Genomic DNA, 20823 nt, shown 5'->3' on the forward strand with positions numbered 1-20823 from the left:
CTAACTGCCTCAGATCCTTCGTGCACTTCTCTGGCAGACAGATTAGATATATTACTCTCTGCCCAGCTCCGGTCCTGCAGTCCCTGCCCCAGCAAAGCCCTTGTTTTCTCGAGAACTTTTCAGGGAAAGTTTCCTCCGGCCGCTCGTCCGGGCGCACTGCCAGCAAAGCCAGCCCCTCCGGACTCATCAGAGGAGACCTTGTACTACATTTTCCACTATACTTATCTAATCTTGGCTTGTGTCCATCTCGTGTTTGTGCAGTAATTACCTCACCAGGCAAAACAGTTCCACTGCCTAATTGTCTTCACTCTCAGGAAATTGTTCCTAATCGCCAGCTAAATTTAATCTTCCCTTCCTTGCTCGATCCGCCGCAGCAAACCCGCGCAGCTCTTGTCCCGCCGCTCACGGTTCTATACGTGAAGGGATTATATGGCGTTATCTGCTTTTATTTCTTGAGGACAAACATGCAAAATTACTTTCTAGGACTCTTGTGAGTCACAGCCATCATCCTTAACTCATTTTCCTTGGGCTTGTTTGAACTTCTTTCTGCAATCTTGCAGACCGCCTCCAAAGCTGAAGTGTGTTCAGCTCCCAAGTGCATTGAAGTCACACATCAGGCTGCCACAAAACAACTTTTCCTTTAAAAAAAGCAGAAATGTAAAAAGAAGAGAAAGTTTTTTGAAACTTCACCTAGATCTTGAGCCTCGAGAGTTTTTTTGAACTTCTTTTCTGTGGCTTTCAATGGTTAATGTATCCTCCATTTTCTAAATGAAAGGTGAATGTTTGCAGGTGATCAAGAAGCTGGATCTTTAAATAAAATGTCATGTATTTTACTGGATGAGTTGGCACTGCTGAGCACAGCAGGCTTAAAGGCATAACAGTAGCCGTGAGTCATACCACAAACTGAAAGAGTAGTCCTCGTTCTCTTCTGGTCTCCCACCAGCTTGAATTTACAAGCATTTCTGGTGGGATATCTTGCCTCAAAGAGTCAGTAGATGTCAGGGACGTTTGCATGTAGCTTCTCAGCTTGAAGGCTCTCCCACAAGCCTTGAAAAGAGCAGCAGAGAAAATCCAAAATTACTAAGTCTATATTTTGGGCTGTAGAAAATCATGAACCTTAGGTGTATCTGCTGGAGCTTGGTACTAGAGAAGAGCAAAGCTGAGGGTCAGGTGAAGCAAGGATCAGATGGGGTTCTCCTATGGTTTGTGCTGTGTTGGAGTTTTAAAGGTGTGTGCTGGGGAAGTTACCTGGGACATCAGGATGAATTCATATTTGACAGCCATGAAATGAGAGAATGGTGCATGGGGCTTGCTGGAGAACTGCTACATGAGAAAGGGCAGGAGGTCTGCTCCCCACCCCTGTCCCCTGAGAGAGAAGATGACCTCTCCCTGCACCCCTCTGCCGCTAAGGAGGACTGCAAAAAATGTAATTTTTTCACAATGTCTAATAGAATCCTCCCCTCAGTCAGCCCCTTCCAGCCTTTGCACCGTAATCCTTAGCCATGACAAAGTCCTAGGTACACTGTGTCTGTACAGGGACCACATCTTCAGGTTGCTCACTAAGTCTTTGCTTCTCAACATGTCGTGTCCTGTAACACCAGGCCTCTTCAGGAACCCCATCTCGAATTGTGACACCATCTTCTACTCAGCAGAGCAGCAGCAGCGTCAGGATACGGGGTCAGCCAAGCATCTCAGTGGGCTTGGGACTGGCTGAGAGGTCAGTTTCTGTTGCCTGTCCATCCTATCTGCTCCAGTGTACCCTCTAAGATGTGTCCTTTGCCATGGCTCCATAATGCAAGGTCTACATACACAGGCAGTCTGCTTCCTAAAAACTCCATGTAGCTGCTTCACCTTCACTACATTTCCTCACCATCTCCTTTCCAAGAGGTTTCTAATTACTATTTTGCAGCTCACAGACATACGTGACTGGCCCAGCAGAGCCTTACGGTGAGGCCGAGTGGGAGGAAAAAGGTTATGTTTGAGCTCAGGCGGTTGCACCATCCTGGTAGAACCAGTTTCCCCAATGACTCGCATCCTGCTGGGCTTTTAACACCTCTGTGTTGGCACATCCCCATGTCTGTCACGTCTGTGCTATTCCCAGACCCTGCTGGGATGGGGATTTGTCTCCTTCCTGAGAAAGCCTGTAGCTGATGGGAGAACTGGGATCTCCCCATGCACGTCCTCCTGCTTCAGCCATCGCAAGTCGCATGTCTGTTTCATCACTTGAAAGGCTTCCACGGAGGACTTCACCCTGACCATTATCGCCAAGAACTGCTTGCAGACACAGCTGGCGTGTGCTGGCTGCTAAACGAGGAGCTAAGGAGGATCTGGCCCCACCTTGCTTTACGGATTGCCTTTAGGTCTCCAAGCATTCATCTCAGGGATTTAACCCATGTTTGTGCAGGACCAAGTAGAATAACTTCAGTTTGTGCCAAGAACTCATGCCTTCCTGCAATAAAGATACTCCATGTCAACAAAGAAAAGGATCAAGGCCGTGAAAGGGGTGTTACGACCAACCTACACGCTGAAGCATTGTAGGTGAAAAGGGAAAGCACCCGTGTCAACTCCTCCAACCCACAATGAGTTTTTGGTCTTGACTGCTGGTGCAAAGGCCATTTTCCCTCGCAAGAGCAAACAATACACATGTCCTGTTGAAACCAGGGGAGGCAGGAAACACAGAGCCCCATGGTGCCGTTCTTGAATAAAGCCATTTTTCCAAGGCAGGACCGAGCTTTAAAACAGAGCCGTGCCTTGTGAAAAGACTGACTCAGTGTGTGCTGGGATCTGCAGGGTCCCAGGGAGGAAGCTAGCTCTGATAGGATTTTTTTTTTTTTTTATGGTAGAGAGTTCTGGTTAGTTTTCTGTAGCAAAACTATTCAAAACAACAAACACAGACAAAAAAAAATATACCCATGACTTTTCCCTAATGGGCAGAAATTTAGTGATCAAATTTTGGCCCTTTTAAAACCCCTTTGAAGTCAGAGGCCAAGGTTTTGTAGTTGTTTTTTCTAAGGCTCTCTGTAACCGCTGACATATGCTGCACATATGGTTTCAATGTGATTAGACTTCCGATTTGTTTTTTTTTTTCCTTTTTGACTTGACAAAGTACCTACTCACCAGCCACATTTCCATGAGGAAGGGACGTTTAGTAAGATTCCCCGAAAGAAATGCACTTCTGTAGATTCGTTAAACAAATAATAATCTCTCTTTTTTATTTCTTTTTTCCTTCCTTTGAAATATGTGGGAATTTGGTGGGACCATGCTTTACTTCCCCAAATGCCCTCAGGAAAAATTACACAAGGGTAATTGCACATCTTTGCAGATGCTCTGGGAATACGCAGACAACTCGGCCTGGTTAGACAGCGTTGGATCTGCAAGTGTGAAGCTGGGTTATTATTTGTAGTCTGGAAAATGTCTGGAGGTCCCAGTGGCAAATGAGGTTGCCCCTGGGCAAGATGCTGCCTGTGGCACGAGGTGGGAATTCAGCTCCATCTTCCAAAGAAGACAGGTGGACTGCTGCAGCCATGAAGATCACTGCAGACAGCACAGAACCTTTCTGAGGTTTCCTCTTAAATACCATTATTTGGGCTAAGGGTATGTCTTGAGCATCTTCAAGGTACCAGCAGGAGGTTGGGACCTTCAAGTCTTGAAGACCACCTGAAATCTACATGAATCAATAGCCAGAGACGAAGATCCTCCTTGCTCTTTTGGCTCTTCTGCTGAAGATCTCTGCGTCAGAGGGAAGTCTGACCCCATGGATGTTAACAAAAGCATTTGCCGTATGAGAGCAGATGAATGGTCAGCCTGGTCCTGTGTCTTTGATAACACATAAGCCCTGATGCCTTCTGCTTTTTTCAAGAGTCTTGTTTTATCATATCTCCTCTATTTAAGAGCCTTTTTTTTTTTTTTTCCCCGATAGTGAACTTTGCATTTACCCACATGGATAAAAACAGCTGTGAACTTTCCTGACCCATTGCCCACAGATTATGAAGTTCACGAGATGCAAGATTAACCCCGGGCTGCGAAGTTTCTAGGCTGAAGTCAGCTGATAAAAGCAGAATGCAGAATCACTGCTGGGCGCACTTTGCCAAGATAAAAGTTTACTATCGGTGAGTAGCTTTCAAAATGCTTATGTAAGAGAAGAATAAAGGTCGTGTAAGTACCTGGATAATCATGAGAGAGGGAAGAAAAAGTAGGTGCGGAGACGTACAGAACATTTTGACTGGTTTATAAAGCTATATGATAAGAAAGAACTGACGTCACAGTCTCGGCTCTTGGGTGAACAAGTTCTTATGAAGGAAATAAGGTAATGAGTGAGCAAGATTTACTCTTGAGGTTTCCAATAAAAATCTATCTTGTCCAATCACGCTACTTCGTGCAGCACCAGCTGCTCTACCAGTCCAACAGGCATTTTTAAACTGGGATGCAAGCATGATCTCAGCCTTCCTCTCCACATATCATTTTCTCTCCCTGTCTCTTGGAAACAAGCACCTTTTCCCCTTCATTAGCATCACCTCTATCCTTCAGGTATGAGGTGATCTAACCCATACAAGTCTAGTAAAACACAAGACACTTGTTCTCAAACTTTGCTGCTCTCACTTTAGCCCTAGAGAGGCTGGTGCACCTGACATCTTGCTTACTTTCTCCAGCTGTATTTGGTGGGCAATAAGACACTTCTTCTTTTACACTGAGGGTGGTGGAACAGTGTCCCATGTTGCCCAGAGAGGTGGTGGATGCCTCATCCCTGGAAACGTTCAAGGCCAGGTTGACCGGGGCAGTGAGCAACCTGATGTGGTTGGAGATGTCCCTGCTCCTTGCAGGGGGGTTGGACTGGGTGGGCTTTGAAGGTCCCTTCCCACCCAAACCCTTCTGTGATTTTATGATTCTATGATTCATGCCTTTTGTTTGCCTTGAACTGTGTTCAGACAACCTGTAAATGTTCAGCCCTTGCTTTTCTGACCTCAAATGTCAAGTGGGATTTAGATGAGATTTCCCCAAAGTGTCCTACTCTGGGTGAAAAGAGCAAAGAAAGAGGCTTTAAGATATGAACAGTGGGGCATTGGGGCTTAGTGGGAGAAGGGACACATGTCCCACCATACCCTGCCAGTATTCAGGTTGGGTGACCTGGCTTGGGGCACATGTGCTTTCACTGAAGATGTCCAGTCATTTGTTCAGGAAATGAATGAAATCAAAGGTTTATCTGAAAAGTATGGCCCTGATCAAGACTTTGCATGACTCTTGGTAACATCTGAGCACATCTTGCCTTGGTGACATCCGGGGACGTTAAGGATTAGTTCGTGTTAGTCACACTAAGCAACGCCTTCCTTCTCACTTGAGAAGAGGTGAAGAGGCAGAGTTTGTTTGATAATAAAAGGAGCTATCTCTGAACCAACAGCAAAAGTCAGTTTTATCAGCTGCTTGGCACACACATCAGCTATTTCCCTTTGCTGAGAAGCACCCATTGCTTTCTACTGACTACAAGTTAATAAATTGCAGGGCCAATAACACATATCTGGGTGTCAAACGATCGTATTGCAAAAGTTAAGGTGACAAGACAGCAGCTGTAAATACAGCATTTTGCTCAAGGCTCCAAGTGTTTTGAGCATGCTGGGTGTTTTCTGCTGACTAAGTGGTGGGACAAGGACTTTTTCCTCTGCAAAGTTCACGCTGGGAAGTCCTTTTCGTTTAACCGTCAGCTGCTGTGTCAAGAGAGTTCACCAAAATCGTCTCACCGGAGTTCAAACTGCGTTCCTCTCCTTTGGAAACCAAAGGGAAAATTCAGACCAAGCTTCAATTTAAAGATGAATGGCGCATTTGCAATTAGTGATGCAAATACGCTGAGAGTTCTTTAACCACCAGCAATGCATTTGTGAGCCTGCAGAATGTCTTTTGGCGTAGAACACTTCTGACCTGTGTAGGAAAATGAGGCACATCAGAGAGAACGTTTTGCAAAATAATCACATCCCGTTTTGAAGATCCTGAAGCCAAGATGCACCTAAAATGAGACCTAAATGAAACATCAGAGGATGTCCACACAAGGCCTGATCCTGCAGGACCCCAGTCAGCAGCCTGAGGAGCACAAAAGGGATTTGCCCTCAGGTCTATACGATGCAGATGTGCAGTGCAGGACCTGAACTCCCTTCAGGGCCACAGAAAACTCTCATCTTGTGTCCTTTCTGCATCCAGCAGCAGCAATCATCACCTGTGCAGTCTTGCTGCCTCGCCGTATAGAGCTGACACTGGGTGACACCAATCCTCCCTTCCTGGTGTCTTGGGACATGCCTAGCTCATACCGACTGTCTACATGAAGGGGAAAAACTCAACTTGAGGGTCCCTTCTTTCATCGCATCGTAGGATAATTTGGGCTGTAAGGGTCCTCGGGAGGTACCAGTTCAACCTGCTGCTCCAAGCAGGGATGGATACAAACCTGTGGATATACCCAATAAAAGTCCTTTGGAGTGTCCATGGCTGGCAGTAGCTTCACCCCAGCTGTCAGACTGAGATGGTCTGGCCTGGATCACCCCTGCCTGTCAAGAACAGTTGGTTTCCAAAATGTGTTCCTTGGATATGGCCCAGACGCATTCATGCCCTCGGGGCTTAAATCTTCTCAGCTTCCAGTTAGGGATCCTGCCCTCCCTGTGGGGTCAGTGGGAATGTTCCCCAGAGCAAACCCTTGTTTTCCTTTTACTTAAGCATCGCTCATACAGCAGGCAAGCTGCCCACAGCGCTGTGAAGTGGGGAGATCCCAATCTGACTTATTACCCGGGATCCACTCATTAAAGACTTGTAATTTCCAGAAGTCCTTGTGCAAGCAAAGAACAGCTTCCATGGGCTCTCGGGGGAAATAAAATTATTTCCACAGCCCAGGCAGCATCTCCCTTAAAATTTGCTCACAGTGCTTTGCAGCCCAGCAGCCAAGGTTACAGCAGATACCTTATTTCAGCCTTGCCAGCTAATTATATGCTGCAAACACAGCTAACAATCATGGCCTAACATCGCTTTAATGAAATCTCCCCAGTGGGGACTCGAAGGGGAAAAAAAAAAAAGAAATAAAAAGAGACAGATATACACTATCTGTCCTGACGAAGTTGTTAATTTTACACTGACGACAGCAAAGCCCTGAGGTGTCAAAGTGCTTTTTGCTGACTCCCGACAGAGACTTTATTCACAGCATTAAAATTGCGGCCTTCTTGTAGCGTTCAAGGTCCCTTGGTCTTCCTATGTAGAAATGTTCTTGAGGGGAGCGTTTGCTTTCCCATGCTGTTGGCAGGTCAGGGGCTAAGGCCTCGAAAATTGGCGAGACGCGCGTCATGGAGCTCAGTGAGGTCAAAGGATTCATTGTGTGAGAAAGCTCTGGTTGGAGAAGGATTTGCAAAATCAAACCCCAACTGACTGTGAATTGTGCTGGCCCAGGGCAGCCACATCCCTGGGATGTGAGAGTGCCACTTTTTGCTAATGCAGTGGGAAAAACTTGGAGATTTCTTGGTTTTAACCCTGATGGCTGCTGGGCATGGTCAAATTAAATCTATGTTAAAGGATCCAGAACTTAACTTGACTGGTCCTTTTGTCTCCAAAAAAGCCAGTCTGCATCCTATGCTATCTGCAAGAAGGAATTGATGGTGGTGTGTCTTTTCTCCTCATCACCATCTTCATTCATGACCATTGAGATTCGCGGCCATCCTCTGGTGGTTCCCATTCTTAGGTGAGCAAGATTAGGCACTTTCCTGGATCTTTAATGTAAAATATGAGGGAAATGAAAGCAAATCAGACCCTGGTGTCCTACATGTTCGCCTCAGAGGAAGTTGTTAGGCAATGGTGTATCCTGCAGTTACTTCTGGACTGAGCCCAGTAAATTGTAATTGACCTAAACAGATTTTCAGAGAAAATATAAACTTTTAATTTCTGAAAGAAAAAGGTCTTATGTTTCAACAGCTAATAACTTCTCTGTTATTTCTGTCTCTGCCTTCAGGTCAGTACACACTTTCCTATTAGATCAGCAGACCTTTCTTCTGCAATCAAATGTCCTTCCCAAATACTATTTCCAAGGATATGTCCTTAAGGAAAAAAAGTAGCCAAGACCATATGGAGACGCTAGAGGGGCAATACAAAGGCTTTGGCTTCTTTGCTCAATTGCTAAATGCCTGCTCTCTGGGGATGACCAGGGTGGATTTCAACTTGAGGCTCACGCTTTTGGTTTCCCAGTAAAATGCCGTTGCTGTTCCAGCATCGGTCTCCAAGGGACCTTCCCTAACTGCCATACCTCTGCTCAAGTCATTAGCTGGAAACTTGGACTCAAGCCTACAGACGTGTGACCCTCCCTGTCATTCATTGCTAGCCTCTGAGCGAGTGATTTAATAATCCTGTACTAAAAACACGGAAAGAACGTGACTGTGGAACACTGTGGGAACGGCAGGGGCTCAGGAAGCACTGTATGCCTGCAGAGAGGAAAAACCCTCCCCGTTTTATCAGCGTTGGTTAAAATAAATTCTCTTCTTTAGGAACATGGGTCTTATAATTGCACAGCCTCTTCATGTCTTTAAACAGCGAGCTCCTTTGACATATGCCTGCTGGCAGCGAGCACTTTCCTTCCATGTGAATGGCTCCGGTTTCCCTTCTTTTTCCTCAGCCTCACTTGTACCATCACATCACGCACACTATTTAACCCAGCTGACCCCCTTTTGATACATCTATTTCCCATATTTAGAAAACATTTCCCATTTATTCCGAGGGGCCGGAGCTCCTTGACTTTCATAACTTTTATATCCAATCTGGGGAAGGGGAAAAGGGGGAATGCAGGGAACAGTTCATCCACATCAGCAATATTGGCACAACCGTCCCCGCACAGCATGTGGTGAAACTCTACGGTCAGGGAAATGTTGGGCTGATTCAGCCTGAATGGCTGCGGAATAAGAAAAGTCCCAATTTGCTTGGCTCAGCATAATCTTTTGGGCCAGTGCCCTGGGCGATTATTATTGCAATATCCTTCCAGATCAAGTCCCGATATCAACAGGAGCCCATCTTCCTGTTTACCATGTGGTTAAACAAGGCCAGGGAGCAATATGCATGTATCTAAGGCATTTCAAAGTATTTAAGGAATTTCATGAATGCCAAATGTGCAGGTGAATGTCCTCACCCGTGACACAGCATAGATGTCCAAGGACGCTGCTTCTTCTAGGAATACGTATCTTCTTACGGCAGCCAGGAATTTGGGCTCTCCACGCACCATTGCTGACTTCTTGTGTCATCCTGAGCAATTCACGTACTTTTGGCTGCTTTTTGGTTTGACTTCCTCAGCTACAAAGAGAGGTTCACTCTTGTTCATCTTCAGTTATAACCAAGCAAAACCATGACTGGGAGGTTTTGATTCCTAACAGCATGAAATCAAAGAGTTGCTCCATCCAACAGTCTCAATCCATTTGAGAGATGTTTTGTTTTGTTTTGTTTTTTTCAGTCTGCATATTTTTTCACTGTACTTGGATTCCTGATTTCAACACACATCCAAAGGATCAGGAAGTGCCCCTTGTTCTGGCAGTTAATTCATGAGCATCTCTGATCTCAGGTCTGGGGAGGAAAGGCCGATTCAGAGAGAAGAGGTCTTTATCAGGTGGATCTCACTTAAATTCACTGAAGTATAACAAGAGCTTTTCCTAATTGGGGGATAAACTTGATATTCCTCCTGCTCTGAATGTAAAATTATTTTATCTGGAAATTTGCAATTCATTGACAAAAGGGAACGAATCACTCAGGTTGGACAACAACTCCTTGTAAGGTGGAATGTAATCTGCTTTACACAAAGAGATGTTTGCAAATACATTTTGCACCTATATCATTAGGTTTGCTTGGAAATGCTTTTAAAGGATTAAGGACAAAGTCTACCTTGGTGGTTTTGGTGCAAACCTGGATTAGTTTCATGGAAGCAGTAGAATTAATTCTGATCAACGTTGCTGGAAGGGAGTAGTGTTTGGCTCTCAAGCTATTAAATTGTTTTCTTTGCCACAGTAAATGTTCCAAAGGCCCATTTCTCTGGATTACACAGAGTGGTTCACTTTGCAAACCACCTTCTCATGCTGTCACTTTACAGCTGTGCTAATTTTTCCCATGTTGGTATCCTGCCATTGGAAAATCTAGCCGCTGGCCTTCAGGGATCTCCCCTGAGAAGTGAGTTATCAGAGTCGGATTTACAAAAAAGTGTATGCCTCTCTGTTTTTTGAGGGGTGGAGTCCCTGTTGTCTTTTATCAGCAGTTCTGGAATGTTGTCAAACCAAACCTCTCCTCATTCCTCCTCTTTTCCTTTCTTGTCTCCATCATCTCTGAGGGTGCCATAGTCGTCTTCATCTGTAAGGTGGTACTGGCATGGGCATCTTTCCAAGTCTGCAGTTCTCCCTGGGCATGTGGTTTTACCACAGCAATCTCTTTGTCCTTGGTTTCTCATACATGTAGAGACAAAGTACTTGAGTTGCCCTTTAGAATAACATATCAAACAGGCTGCCCAAGGAAGTGGTGGAGTCACCATCCCTGGAGATGTTAAAAGAATGTGTAGACATGGCATTTTGGGACATGGTTTAGTGGACATGGTGGTGTTGGGTTGACAGTTGGACTTGATGATCTTAGAGGTCTTTTCCAGCCTTAATGATTCTATGATTCTATGATTCCAATGTTGTCCCAGCAGTCCTAGCTAAAGACTAGATAGGATTTTCTTCATGTGCTGAGAGGTAGAAAGACTTTTTCCGCGCTCCTGCTCTCTTGGCATGAGCAGAAAGCCCTTTTCAGAGGAAAGCCAAACTGTCCAAAGGAGAGTTATTGGGCTGTGCTGCTGCCATCTGATGCAGAATTGACTGAATGTGCATTGAACTTGGCTCTACCTGGGCTGAAGCAAACATGGCTTGGAGAGGGATCTAGGAGCACATCCTGGGGGTAAAGCATAAAAAATAGAGGCTGCCTAGGCTAAAGAAGGTGAGGAGATGGGATAAAAGTATGTCCAAAGGCTCTGAGCAAAATACATTGAGGCTCTGAGCAACCTGATCTAGTCGAAGATGTCCCTGCTCCTTGCAGGGGGGTTGGACTAGATGACCTTTGAAGGTTCCTTCCAACCCTAACCATTCTATGATTCAAAGCTGCTGCAGAGAGGAAGAAATATAAATTTTTTATTGTTTATGCTGGCAAGAATCTCAGGTTATATGCTAGTCTGGACAACTTTAGATTTGATTGTGGTTGCAAAGGGAAAACATGACGTGATATCAGACATGATAGGTGTTGGAGTTACTGCAATTTAGATGCTTCTTGGTTTGAAATTGCTGAGAATCACCAATTAAGAGGCTCTTTCGAGGTTCCTAGCACTCTTCTTGAGTGCAGCTATGTAAGCATACAAAATATGTCAACCAGCATCACACCAGCATGCCCATTTCCCTGCTTTAACAACCCGAGTGTGTGAAGGAGAACAATACAGGTTTTATTCCAAGAAAGGAGACACGCTGCTGTATGTTAATGCCCTTTTCCACCTAGATGTTGTTGTTCTCCCTTAGCTGCAATTTATATGAGGGGGAATCTTCAGCCCCTTGGACTCCATGCCATTTGGCCTGCTACCTTCCATTCTCCTGCTGATCCCCAACTATTAGTTTGCCATCAACCCTTCCCACTTTTCCCACCGTTTTGCCTGCTCCTCTTCTTCCTCCGGTAAACCCAACACTTTTCTTCTCTGATCTCTCCTCAAAGCCAACAATATTCCCCTCTTTCCGACACCAATCTCCCTCCTCCCAACTGTTGTTCCTGCTAGCTAGATCTTTTGGCGTTCGCAGGTAGAAGGGGAGATAAGGGTTAACTTCCCTGTGAACCTCTCCTTTCCTGCAATTTTTAAAATTTAATCAAAGAGGCCAGAGAAGCTCTGTGGTTATTCTGGCTTGGATCTATCCCTCAGTTTAGCCCTTCCACTGGGCCTATTCTGTAGCTCTAATTTGTCAGTGAGGTTTTTCTTCAGGGAAAACAGTGGAAAGATCTGTGGCTCATGGATACGAGTCATTAGCAAGTTGGGCAGCAAACAGGAGCAATTCCTGTGCTATAAATGGCTTTTCCATCAGTTAGAACATCACCTGGGCTTTGCAGAAGTGCCTGTGAGACTGCAGCGATAGGTGCCAAAGAGCCGTTGTGTTTGGACCTCTTTGGTCAAACACAGAGCAGGAAGCAATTGGCCTCAATTTTGTGCAAGTGGGCAAGTTCTCCGTTTGCTGCTTCATCCCATAAGGAAATATTTGTCTTGTATATGAGGAGGAGGGGGGAGGAAAAGGGTAAATTACACCTGTGAAGTTACTCTTTTTGAGCAAGACTGCTTTGTCCCAGTGGGAACACCTTTTGTTCAGTCTTTTTTTCTTCATCTTTTTTTTTTTCCTTCACTGATATTTGATCTATTCACCTAAAAAAAATCCTTTGATATTGGTGTCATGGGAGAAGGATACCACTGAACAGCTGATAATCCCTTGAGGTCCTCAGCAACATGCCCCATTGTGTTGGGTTTCAAGCACTTGGCAAAAGCCTTTTTGTGGAAAGGACACCGGATAGCTTGAGGGACATCACATGTGGCTGGAGAGGAACCAACCAGGTATCAGCAGGTCTGAGTCTGTCCTCATTCTCTTGGGCTTTGACATCAAAGTGACTGAAAACCCAGTTGGGTGCTGGCAGTGGTGGATCTGAATATGTCCCTTTCACCTTCAGCATCATGGGCTGACTCCATCAGTAGCTCATGCAATCCTTCCTACTGACCTTTTTTTTTTTTGCATAAATACACCCAAATCAATCAACAGGAAGGTAATTTATGGCTTGTCCTGAGTCCCACCTGTAACATTTGACAACCACCATTAGTTTTCATGGGTATTGGTTGCACCAAACCCCTCAATTCCCTGGATTTATCCTGAAAACCATATCGCACTGGAATCCAGATCGCCAGTCTGGGATTCATCTCAGACCTTACGAGAATATACAAAAGTGGAAGCTGATATACATGAGCCCCAAGGGCTTTCAGGCTGAGTTACTCCTGAGGTGCCCTGTGGGACTTGTGTCTCTCCAAGGAGAGGGGCAAGGACCTGCTGTGTCTTGCTCCCACTCTGAGTACCCTACACTTCCAGAACATTGCATCACTCTACGCCCTTGCTGCAATCAAATCACTCTGATGGTTGCTTTGCTGCTCCTGGGTCCATTTCTTCCAGTACCTCAAGGGGGCCTACAAGAAAGATGGGGAGAGGCTGTTCAGTAGGGTCTGTTGTGATAGGACAAGGAGTAATGGTTTTAAAATAGAGGGGGGTAGATTTAGATTAGATATTAGGAAAAACATTTTTACAATGCGAGTTATAGAACACTGGAACAGGTTGCCCAGAGAGGCGGTGGATGCCCCATCCCTGGAAACGTTCCAGGCCAGGTTGGCCGGGGCTCTGAGCAACCTGATGTGGTTGGAGATGTCCCTGCTCCTTGCAGGGGGGTTGGACTAGATGACCTTTGAAGGTCCCTTCCAACCCTAACCATTCTATGATTCTATGATTCTATGATTTCTGTGGCCTCTGGGCTCTACAGTAGGGATGATCTGGTTTCTGGGTGAAAAATTCAACATGCTTCATGAACTGGCAGTAAACACTTCCCTGTGCTGGGAAAGCCATCAGGTTTTACTGGCAGTGGAAATATTCCTTTGCAAATGGGCTCTCAGGAAAGCAGAGCATTTCAGGAGCTCTTTTTTTTTTCCTTTCTCTCTCTCTTTTTAAATTAGGGCTGTGAGCTGGGACTCAACTCCTGCTGTGAAAAAATAACAGACAAAAAAGAAGTAGCAGAATGGGTTGTGGAGAGCTGCTGCCACTGCTCATGACCATATTCTGGAATACGTACATCAGCCCCCTGACTAAACCCTAAGGGCAAAAAAAATAATTAAAAAAAATATATATGTATATTTAGTGAAAAAAAAAATGTTGTAATGTTCTTGGAAGGCATTGCATTTGCAGAGTCAAGGTCTGTCTCCAGTGAAGATGGGAGGGAGAAAGGTATTGTAGATTGATAGTGAGCACTGGAACAGAAAAGGGCATCCCAAGCTTCTGCCCATCAAGTCACAGACCAGTCATGCTGCTTTATCTCAGCAGGACGGGCTTCCTGGTGAGGTGTCCTCTTGTGAAGACTTTCTCCTCATAGCTAAGAAGTTGTGGCTTTGCTCTCTGTTTTGCTGTGATCTCCCCACAGATTGTGCAGAGGGGGACCTACAGATGGGCTGAGGAGGACCTAGTCCACACATAACCCCCTATCCTCATTCTCTTGGCTGAACTGTGCCTCCAAATGCACTTATCATGGAGCCAAAACTGGCTTGAGCTGCTCTCACCCTGCCCCTAGTTGCTGTTCCCTTCCTTGGGCTGCCCCATCCCTCTCCCATAGCTTTAAAAAATGCTTTTTTTTTTTTTTTTTGGCAAGTTTATTTTTAACTTGGATCATTTGCAGGTTTAGCATCAGACCCTCAACCTGCCGCATGAAAATGACTCAAAGTGGTACCATGCAGCTGGCTGGGGAAAGTACATTGGGGTGGGGAAGAGGCAGGGAGGGAATAGTTAAATCTACTTTGACAACAAAAATAAGGTTGGCATTTTACCACCAGCTGAGGGAACATAGTTGCTGCTCAGATAAGTCCTTCCCCACTCTTAGGAGAGGGTGGTGAGGAGCAAGGGAGATAAGGAATACGGGAGGTGGAAGGGAAGCAATCCCTTTTCAACAGTAATAAATTGCAGTGTTGGATTGCTGAACGAGATCAACCCCAGCTCAAAGGTCTTTGCAAAGCTGGCTTTGGGAACAGAGAGATTCTCTTGATTTTGTTAGAGATGCATAATTTATCTCCTTCAGCTTTTTAATTTTACGCTTCTCTTGCTGATATTGAGAGGGATCCAGGATGGAGGTGTCTTTGACATTTCACATGCCTTTACTGAAATTCAGTTTTTCCCATTTCATTTGATTAATTCTATTTGTGTTTGTTTTATTCAGTTGGCGATGGAGTGTAGGATAATGCATGTCTGAGAGACTCTGTAATTGCGTTGCCTGCCTTCTGATAGTGCAATTAATAAGGCATATTAATCATCACTGCTTTCCAATTATTGCCTCCTGTGTAGATGTATAGCCCTGAAAATTCACGCATAAACCTAAATCTTTACAGACTTGATTTGAAGACTTCGGTCATTTACATGGTTTAATTGATAGAAGTTATTTCCCTGAAGTCCTATATTTTATTTATTTCCTGAGAATAACAATCTGTTTGTAGGTGCTCTGGATGGATGGTGTTTTGTGATATTTCTGTTATTGTTTTACTCCCTAATAGTCTACAAAAAGGCGGATAAAAGTCTTTAAGTTGCTTATTAAGAGGAGTTTTGGGTTATATACAACTTGACTGATGTATGACCTACATGGATATCAATGCATGGGTGGATTATAAACCTGTCAAAAGGCACTTTGACTTTTAGTTATGTTCTTTGGCAGGATATAAATGCCATTCCTCTATGAGCTCTGTTATCGTAAGCACATCCATCCCTCATCTGAAAGGAACTGTTAAGATTTATTGCCCAGCATCTGGCCATTGCGATACCTGAAGGAGTCTCCTGTTGTTGCGGCTGTGTTAGGTGGGAGAAGGGGTTCCTGGGATGCGCAATGTCTATGGAGTAAGGGATTCACTGGGAATTCAGCATTGTGAAGCTGAAATTTAGCCAAATATTGTTTAGTGAGAGAGATGTTGGTGTCTTTGACACCTTGAGATCCTCCACGGTGTTGTCCCAAAGCGTAAGAGCTCATAGCACTGCTACCACAGACCTAGAATCCACTCTTGCTATGGTGCTGGATCTTTTACAGTCCTGATACACGTGGCTGGGGACCACCTGTGTGATCTTTTGTGTGAAGGCAATTTTTTTTTTTGTCTTTTGCCGAAGTCTTACAAGGTCAGGACTGGGCTTACTGGATGCTGAACTTGACCACTGGAGAACCATGGAGTGTTTTCATTAGCAGATGGTTTGCAACAGGAGAGTTTTCAACCCAGGGAATTTCCAAAGCACTGAGCAACTGAATCCTGGTAGATGCAAATGGAGACAATTGTAACGAGCTCATTGCACTAATTATGCAAATGATGTTATTTACACTGATAGGAACTCAAGGAGACCTCTCAGCTTAGTCTGGATGCACACAAGTGTAACTAGAAAGGGAAGCCTAGTCCATCACTTGCCTTGGTTCAGGACCTTTACAGACCTCCAGGACCCCATGGCAGATCACAGATCATGTAGTAAAAACCTGCCCTCAAGGACAGAAGCTTGGTTCAAAGCTTTTACAGAGGAGCATGGGCATGGCAAGCTCTATATTACAGCTGTCACGGGGGTACAGAAGCTTTTTCCCTCCTTGCTCTCCATTTTATTACCGACAGTTCTCATTTCCCTAATTTAATTAGCTAGCGAAAGACCATTTACATTCATTAAATAAATCAGCACTCTGCTTCATTGTGAAGCTAATGATCCAGTCTCTAATTCACACGGCTACAAGGAACTTGATAAACAAAAGTAGCTGCTGCCGGCAAGCGCCTGCCCTGGTGAAACGCGGCTTTGCCAGCTCCGTCCATTCAACGTCGACCACATGGAGAGGCCAGTGCCCACTGCTCTGTCCCTTTCATTCCTGGATGCTGCAGGGTTCAATGGAAGACATGTGTGGTCCTTGTTCTCTCCCTCTTCCAAGGGGATGGTGAGTCCTTGCTCTGTGTAGTATACTCCTGCTCATCCAAAGAGGATGGGTGTTGTACAGGGGGCTGCCTGGAAAAGCTTACTGTTTAGCTCAAAATTAAGTAGTGTTTTGCAGCTTTGGAAGCCATTGGTTTGATCTTGGGTATTGTGAAGGTGGGAGGTCTTAGAGAATTCCCAGGAACTGAGAAATATCCACAGTTCAGAATCAGCCTCACAGGTGGCTGAAATGAGTAGGAAGTGGACAACTTAACAACTTGATGGTGCAGGATCCAAGATGGAGGTCCACAGGTGAGAAAATGGGTGCAGCTGCCCATGGTGTAGAGCATATGGTGGGCTTCAGCTCTTCATGAAGAGCAGGGTGAGGGGACTGTGACCCCAGTGTGGAACTTGCATTGAATGTGGTGTTGAACTTAGAGGTTGTGCTGGATGGGAACTGTCTTAAGGAGATGGGTCTCATTTTCTCACCACTATCTTAATGCAAGTGGTTCCTCTTGAGAAACTATGAGGATCTGACCACAATCTCATCTCTTTCACACCAGTAATGTTGGTGTCATTGGAGTCATTCCAAGTTCAGATCAGAATAATCCAAACTAACAGAGGATTCTGCTTCCATCCCCTCGAGGGCAGGCATCCAGAGATAGATGAGCCTAAATGCATCACTTCCTGCTCATTTTTTTTTTTTTTCAGGCACTGATGAATCACCCTTTGAAGTCTGAAATCGCAGTTTCATCCATCTGAGATGAACTCCCCCTGGGAGTACCAGGATGGAGTTTATCTTTCCTGTCACTGCTGAGATGTTCAGCTGACAGCTCTGTAGACCTTGACTACATTGACCCTCTTCAGCCCTGTTATACATTTCTTTAAGTTCTAGTGAGAGGAGATATCATTTTGCAGACCAGTCCAGGGCTTTCAAACTCAGCCACATTTCTTAATAGCTTCTTCTCATGGGCTTGTGTCCAACGTTTTTGAGATAATCAGCTGGACCCAAGTCTATCCTACATTTCATGTATTTCTAATTGAGGTATCTGAGCTAGGACTCTTTCCTGATAGATACGACGCTTCAGCCTTCAAAGAGGTATTGAGTCAAGTTAAGACTCGGACTATAATCCTGGGCCTTTACTGGAGTTTGGTCACTGCTTCTCCGAAGGCAAATAATTTCTTAATGAATTCCAAATGGTGAACTACACAACAGAAAGCTGAAAAAACTATAAGTTTAACTGCAGCATTGTTCCAAATGATGAAAATCTATTACCTTTTTATCATATTTCTAAATCAATGCCCCTGCTCTTTCCTGAAAGTCTTTCCTTTTTTGGCCCATCTACATTTAAGCATATCTACATTTGTCCACTCAACATGAGCCAGCAATGTACATTTACAGCCCAGAAAGCCAACCACATCCTGGGCTGCATCTCCAGCAGCGTGGGCAGCAGGGCGAGGGAGGGGATTCTGCCCCTCTGCTCCACTCTGGTGAGACCCCACCTGAAGCACTGCATCCAGTGCTGGAGCCCCCAGCATCAGAAGGACGTGGAGCTGTTGGAGAGGGTCCAGAGGAGGCCACGCAGATGCTGAGAGGGCTGGAGCAGCTCTGCTGTGAGGCCAGGCTGAGAGAGCTGGGGCTGTTCAGCCTGGAGAAGAGGAGGCTCCAGGGAGACCTGATAGCGGTCTTCTAGTACCTAAAAGGGGCCTACAAGAAAGATGGGGAGAAACTGTTCTGTAGAGTCTGTTGTGACAGAACTAGGGGTAATGGTTTTAAACTAGAAGGAGGTAGATTCAGAATAGACATAAGGAAAAAAAAAAAATATGTTCAGGGTGGTGGAACAGTGGCCCAGGTTGCCCAGAAGGGTGGTGGATGCCCCATCCCTGGAAACATTCCAGGCCAGGTTGGCCGGGGCTCTGAGCAACCTGATCTGGTTGGAGATGTCCCTGCCCCTTGCAGGGGGGTTGGACTGGATGACCTTTGAAAGGTCCCTTCCAACCAAATCATTCCATGATTCTATGATTTTATAATTAGAAAGGATACTTAGACTGAAAAGTAAGGTAATATCTTTCTAAGCACGCACAGAAAACAAATATCTGTGGAACAGAAAATACCTTTGTTTTTGGAAGCCACTAGTCAAAGTGATCAAGGCTTCTTTTGTAGTGGGTGGAAAGAGAAAGGCACTTGCGCAGATTGATTCAAACTGCCCTAAGGTACGTGTCCCAAGTGTACTGGATGAGTTACCCTCTGGAAATCTCTTTTCCTTGCCTATAGAGAGAATACTTAGAGTAAATGCTGATGTTTTTTCAACACGTAGACTTAGATTATATGAATCATACCCCGGCATCTCGTCAAATAACCAACAGAGATTGCAGAAAACGAGGAGAGATGTCCAGGTGAGTTAGCCAAGCCACTGCCTCAGAGTCCCACAGGCACAGAAAGACAAAACCTTCCCCGGGAACCTTTCTGCTACTTCAGGACCTTATTTTGTATGCTCAGGTCATGAGCACAACCACCTAAGGTGTAGTCAGTGGAGAGAAAAAGAGAGAGACCTCTTCAGAGGGCAATTTGGAGCAGGAACATGAGCTGACTTGGCAATAGGTGTGCTGTCATGATGGGCATTAATCCTAGCTCGTTAGGATGGGAGCGGTGTCTTCCTTCACATCCGCCCACCATCACGAGTGTCAGGGCTGCTACTGAAAGCAGCAATGTCCCCTGAGCAAAGGTGGAATCACCTTCCAGCCCTAAAGACCAGCCTTAGTACTTTTTTTGTAGCCTTGGCTTCAAAATCAATTTGGGTTGAAAAGAGGCGGCAAAGGAAAATTATGGTGCCAAAACAGACTGAAAACAATGACAGCATTTTTGCTTTGCAAGATATTAAAACATGAACCCTGAAATGAAATTTGTTATGTTTTTGCCCAGTATGCCTTTGTTTTCTCTCCCCATGATATTACGTCAGAGCGAAGCATACTCCCTGGGGTTTAATGGGAACAATGTGTTGCTTTTTCTGAGGTGTTAGACATTAGGTTATTCTTACTTATTTGGATAAATGCTTGTGTTTTGTGAAGGACCTCCCAGTACGTGTGCGGATACTGCTATTGCCTAGCATAGCGTACTGGACTTGGAAGCAAAATGCTTTGGGTTTGAAGCAGGGGTGGTGTTGCAGCTGAAGCAAAGTCTCAAAACCAAATTGCAGCTGTTGATAAGGTGTGGTGAAGGCTGGAGGAGGTTCCTCTCCTCCTAACACAGGCACAAACCCCTCGCTGGCACCCGTATGCCTAAATATGCAAGATGTCTTGGGGCACACACGAGACAAACACCTTGTCTGGGGAAACGCATCCACGAGTGTTGCACACCCATCTCACCCAGCTCCTTTTGAACCCAGCCCTGCACGAAACACGCCCATGTGCTTTCAGCTCCAATCCTTCTTTCCAAAGTTAATTACCTTTCTCCCCTTAAAGAGAATTGCTGCACTGTCGACATCCATCATCTGAGCGTCAATCTCGCCGTGCGAAGATGTATTGCGCCGTGCAGAGCCGGGAGTGTCCCAGTGGCGTTTTCTGAAAGTCATGTTGAGTAATCATCCCTGGAGGGTCCCTTAAGCACATCCAGCTCTACATCAAGCAGCATCATCTCCACCTCGTTAGCATTCTGCAAAGCTGCGCTCCCTTCCCCCTCCTGCCCTTTCTACTCTTCACCAAAAGACAGACAGACAGAAAGTCCTTCCTCTCCTCAAAGAGCTGCACCACAGCCTTGTTCATCTAAATCAGAGCTGCCCATGATGTGCTTGCTGCACGCCATTATTTTTTGTCTGTCCCATCCCCTTCTCCTTTGGTGCGCTTCACAGGAGCTCGTGAGAGCCTTCTCCCTTGCATCTCCTACCATCCATTTATCCCCAACTTACCAAATTGCTTGAATAGCCAAGACTATTTCTACACTGATTTTAGGAGCTTGGAAACATTTCCGGAGGCCTTACTGTGCTCACCCTATTCCCCTTTCCATGTACATTACCACAAAATCTTCCTTAGATCTGCGGCTTGGAAGTGCACAGATGTAGCACAGATGTGCCCAGGTCTTGAGCTGAGTCCTTGCAAACTTTTTTCTTATGTAGATATCAGAGCAACC

This window comes from Chlamydotis macqueenii, chromosome 1 (assembly GCF_036417535.1).
Source record: "Chlamydotis macqueenii isolate bChlMac1 chromosome 1, bChlMac1.mat, whole genome shotgun sequence".
Lineage (NCBI taxonomy): Eukaryota > Metazoa > Chordata > Aves > Otidiformes > Otididae > Chlamydotis > Chlamydotis macqueenii.